Here is a 6,000-nt window from a genome sequence, read left to right as displayed (position 1 = left end):
TATCTATCGCGCATCTTCGCACAGCAGGAACACCGAGCACCATCGCTGTTGGTTTTCGTCAGTTTCGTCAGTAAACGAGACATCCTCCAGTTTTGCTTCAAAAACAGTCGCAACACAGGTTGCCTTACTGTTTCTTTTCAGCGAGTCGTTATTCAACCATCAACAGCAGCACCGTGTCTTGTGGCTTATTCCTTGCTTCCCAACAGTATATCCTAGGAACAAATCAAATCGGCTGGCTAACATCTCCGTGTTAGCTTTTTGTTCCCTGATGATATTCATCAGATCTGTCTATTCCATCTCTGTCTGTTTATTATAGTCTTCCTAATTCCTAAATACATGCAATCTGTTTATTTTATAACTTGTAATCAATAGCTCTACTTGCAAAGTGTTTTATATGAAATTTGATCAGAAAAATATGAGGAACATGAATATGCCATCCTTTCATCTGTTTGCATCTCGTATCATGTCGCGTAGTGGTAGTTATGCATGTTCACCTAACATATATGCGGAGTATTTCGGAACACCGACTAGGTTCTCCCCGCTCCGCTTAAAATTGAAGTAGCGCACCCTTGCCTTGTGTTGCCATGCTAATCAACACTTAACTTGTCGGTAGGAAATGCAACTCGAACCTAATAATTTGTTTGTCCGGGTTCAGACTCAAGCTTAATTGGATAAGTGCATCGCATCATATCCGCCATGCCATGCATATCGTATCATGATCATGCTTCGGATCTTCTTTAACCGTAGTAGTAAGACTTGCATGCGTTGTTTGTTCCAGCATCTCGCTTCTTCCGGATAGGATCACAAAGTGTTGATGTGAGATACGACAAGTTCTTCTGCGACTTTTCACGAGCGAGCCCTCTCTCTTCACCTATTTACTCTCTCCCTCGCACTGCTATCCTTATGTTGCGATTCTTTATCGAGTCACGTGTCCTATTCCACTTGTTTACCCTAATAATCCTATATGTATCATTCCTTATCCATAGCCGTTGCTTGATGTTTGAGCCTTGCGAGTCGTAGGCATGTTTAGGCTCTGTTGTTTATCTCGATCTGTTATCGGGATATGTTGGTTTGTTGGGAGGTTAACACATGCTATATCAGTTATTGGAGATACACATGCTTTACTTTACTTGTTAACAACTAAAATTGTAAGCAGAGGCATCTGTGAGCCCCTTTGCGAAAGCATCGGAACTTTGACTTGCTAATGTCCCCTAGGACCCGAGTTCTTGTTATCCGTTCCGAGATTGAGCGCTCTACCCGTACGTGGGGGAGTGGGACCCCCATCACCCACTACCTTTCCTCGAGTCCGTTTATTGGGAGCCACAACCTTGGTTTTATTTGCCCATATGCACGATGCACGATTTACTTCCTGTTGCCTTCGGGTGTTTATTTACATGCTCTGTACTCATAACGCGGATAGACTTATCTTGTGCCCGGTCGTAAGTGCCCGCTCGGACTATGTCGCAAACCTGCGGGTCCGTATCGGATGCAGTAGCCGAACTTCGTCACGGGTTGCTTAGTTGGGTGGCTCCCATTAAACTTTCTCTTGCATTGGGAACGGTCTTGATGTGAGACTCCACTTCGTAGTAAGTGGGTTCGAGCATGCGTATGGTTACATTTGGGCAACCCCCGCGGGTGTACATCTTATCGATAAGCCGTGTCCGCGGTTATGGACGACTTGGAATTGTATGGCTTGATCATAGAACAACTTACACCTTATACCTGTTGTTAATAAACTGGTAATAACTTGCGTAGTAATATAGCATTACTACAACCGATACCTAATAAAATTTGTCCACCGTTGAGTGCCTTTTACATTGCCTCTTCGCTTTGTTGAAGGGGATATGTGTAATTGGTTGGGTTATGTTTGTCTAGTATTTATCTGTTACCTTGTGCGCTCTCTTATCTTCTCTGACTAGACGGATGTTGTAGCGTGTCTCTATTGGTTATAGTTCTGCACGCTAAACCTACCATATAGCCCCAGGCGATATATATATATATACTCGCTCGGCGAGCATAGCCATTTCTAGTCTCGCTAAGTACGTGCCAGAGTTCGTTCCTTGGTACTTACTCTCGCCTTTTCCCTTTCTCTTCTGCTTCCTCCCTCTTGTCGGCAACCGATGGCCCGACTTTGACAGGTACGAGATGACGACGTTAGCAAGGTTACCCTTCCGGCTTGGCACTGGGCGGGGTTATGGACGCCATTGGTTATCTTCGGGACTCTTAGTCCAATTTGTATCTTGTCCGTACTCGGACGTATTCGATCTTACGTATGATTTGGATCTTTGTATTGTATATTTGTATCTTGACTCGTTGGAGTCGTTGTTGTAATATATGTATCTTGTGGGCTCTATTGTAATCCTGTTGTAATGTTACCGCTCGTGTTAATTCCTCTGGCATCACGTGTGTGATTCGTCGCGCACGTCGTGTCGGAGGGCGTCTCTGAATCGATATCATGCGGATTTTGGCGGGATCGCTGGAATCCTCATGGTACCGGTTCCGGGGCGTCACAATATCCTTCATCAATTTCTTCTTATTGCAACCTAATACAAACATGTTGATGTCTTGAAGTAACTTGAGGGCTCACTTCATCTTCATCTTCAAGACATACTTGACACTTGATAGCCTTCATCAAATTCTTCTTATTGCAACCTTGAAGCCAACATATGGTTCAAGAATTGCCTATGGACAACTCCTACAAATATAACTCAATGCAAACATTAGTCCATAGGGATTGTCATTAATTACCAAAACCACACATGGGGGCTCCATGCACTTTCAATCTCCCCCATTTTGGTAATTGATGACAATCTCTTTGAGAGGGTTTATATAAGGAATTTAAGTAACAAATAAGTTGAATATATAGAGCAAACTCCCCCATAATATATGCATGTGTGAATGATCTTGACTTTCATTGCATATATTGGCATTCAAAGCCTAGTGGAGTTTCCTCTAAATATTCAACTATGCAAAGCAACAAGATGCAATGCAATAAAGGCACATGCTTAAGCATAAAGCAAAGACATAACCAAATTCCCTTAAACCCTCCAAACTTCTCCCCCATTGGCACCAATTGCCGAAATGGGTGAAAAATTTAGAAGGCCAATATAGTGAGAGTTCCTCCATAGCGTGTGCATTTCTCATAATTTGAGTGGAATCAAATGCACATATCCAATGACGAATATTCGGAAGGAATCACACTATAGATAGGATCAAAGATTGCAAAAAGATAACAAAGTCAAGAAGCTTCAACAAATGAAGCAAGCAACCAAATGAACCACAAAGAGGATACCAAAAGAAAGATAGATATTATGATAAGATCAAGAAGATTGCTCTAAATAATATGAGGAAGCTCCCCAAGGTTTTTGCACAAAACTAGACAATTTGCATTGGAGTATAAAGTGCACAAACATGGAATCATCACTCCCATAATATCATTCAAAAACAAAATATACCAAGTGAATCAAACTCTAATGATCACCACAAGATAGTGCTCTAAATCAAATGAGGAAGCTCCCAAGGTACATGCATAAAATAAAATGTTGCATTTGAATAAAATATGCATAACATGGAATCCTCACTCCCTCATTTAAAACACAAACATTTGTAATAGACCATAGATAGAAAAATAAGCTAAACACTTGCAACAAACAAATAGTTGAGCAACAAGTAAGAGGCACCATAATAAAAAGGCTCAACCAAGATGATATGTGAAAGGCATGATAAAGCATATTATAAGACTATTACAAGGATGAGCAAAAAGCATCATCATAGTCTTCAATGAATTCTATTGCTTAGCATGACCAATCAACACGCAATAAATAAATAAGATATCAAAAGGAGATGTATCATCTCTTATGTGTATAAGTTTCTCTAAGTGGGCAATATCACAAAGATATTTATGCACAAAGAAACATGCACACACAAAATAGATACGCAAGAAAAATAGTATGATATTCAAGACGAAGTCATGCAATATACCAATAAGAATTTTTGCTTAATAGCATGGCCAAAGGCTCAATTTTATCTTATTGTACATTCATGAACTTCAACCACAAACAAATAAAATACATCACAAATATCAAAAAGGGATAGAAGATAGTTGGGATGCATTTGACAAAGGCAACAAGTATCACAAACGAGGATACCAAAAGAAGTACTGAATTTGCACTTTCATCTATATTGCACATGTGAGAGCCTTGAGGAATTGATATGCAATAAAATTGATAGATAGGCATAGTTGGGAGGGATGAATCATGAGCATGATTTAAAATACTTTCCAACAAATGCACTCATCTCAAATTACTCACATTCACAATAAAGAGGTTTCATTAAGACTTTTGCAAGAAGCACAACATTTGCAAATCCAGAGATTCATGCCAAGATGCAACCATAAGGTTGGATACAAGAAAAGTATGCATGAGAAGATACATGTTACCAAGATAGCATTGGTGTGGATGTAGTAGATATGTGTTCGTTGACCATCCTAGCTTGCCTCAAGTTACCATTGAGTCACCACTTCTTTCCAAGAGTGAGACAAGCATCCAATGCATATCCATTGTACCTAACACAAAGGTAAGTACAAAATGGTCCCCAAACTAATTGGGTCCAAAGTAGTTAGACACACTACAACATATAGGACAAACTCCACAATTCTATGTGCATATAGATATGAAATTGAATTTCATGCACATCTTAGCCAAATTAGGATTTGATGGAGTTTACCCTATATATTGGATCAATGAAAGTGACACATGCCATAAGATATACATATATTAAATATGCATGCACAATACTTTCAAGAACCAAAAGGAGATATAATTTGGACAAAACACCAAATAAATCAAGAGACAATGGTTGCCCAAATTATATCAAAGAATCAAATCAACACAAGATTGACTCCAACGACTTATCTCATTATAAAAAGCTAATTAAGCCTAAGCACAAAGGAATGAGATAACCAACTCCCAAGAGAGCAAGGTTCCAACAAATAAACCAAACCCTCGACACTTTTTATGATGGCACAAAGTACCAAAAAGAAAATTTATGTCTCCCAAAACCAAATTTTTGATAATGATCAAGAGAAGTTTAAGCATTATAACAAATATAGGAGAGCTCCCCCAAGATTAGTGCATTATCTAGGATTTTTTATATGAATACAAAATGCACAAAACTAGGATCATCACGCTACCTATATCTTCTAACAATGCTAAGAAAGTTTGAATAGACAACTTAGATCCATAAGATGCAAGGAAGACACATGGGAGTCAAAGCACAACAAATTCATGGCAATAAATAAGGCAATATAAATACAAGAGCCAATGTAGATATGATCAATAAATATCTACCTCATAATTGATTACCAATTGTCCTAGGACAAGAGGTATTAGGGAATATTTCCCGGTGGTAGTTTGTAAGTATACATAAGATCATATTTACAACGAACAAAGCATATGGTAAAAGATAAGAGTTAACCATCATGCAAAGATAGTTTCTTGATAGCTTCATTTAGTCTTACCAACATGCAAGGCAATTAATAGTATTCATACCAACATGCAAAGCAATTAATAGTATTCATACCAACATGCAAAGCAATTAATAGTAGGACTTGAAGCACATGGTTTTCCAAAAATGTATTGAGGGACACGTTGTGAAAAACCATGCCAAGAAAAACTTTCACAAATAAGATCCACAAAGATATTAGCAATGAAGCCATTTAAGCAAATTGGAGCTTGTTTGAGCAAACATGCCACATAGGAGAGAGATAATTTACGGTATCAATTCTATGTGACACAACCTCAAATGTTCACATTTTCTAGGCTTGTAATATGCACAAAGCTTATTACTCCCCCATAATGTGATAAGGAATTTATTTTCACAAGAGGCAAATAAGATCCAAGTAGAGATATTAATGGACATTAGAATTTGAATTTCTCATGAAGATGACATACCACATAGTGACTAGATAATCTCACAATATCAATTCTAAGTGATATTCCT

This window comes from Lolium rigidum, chromosome 2, assembly GCF_022539505.1.
Source record: "Lolium rigidum isolate FL_2022 chromosome 2, APGP_CSIRO_Lrig_0.1, whole genome shotgun sequence".
In the NCBI taxonomy this organism is placed as follows: Eukaryota; Viridiplantae; Streptophyta; class Magnoliopsida; order Poales; family Poaceae; genus Lolium; species Lolium rigidum.
The sequence above is the reverse complement of the archived record's forward strand: the minus strand, read 5'-3'. Positions refer to the sequence as shown.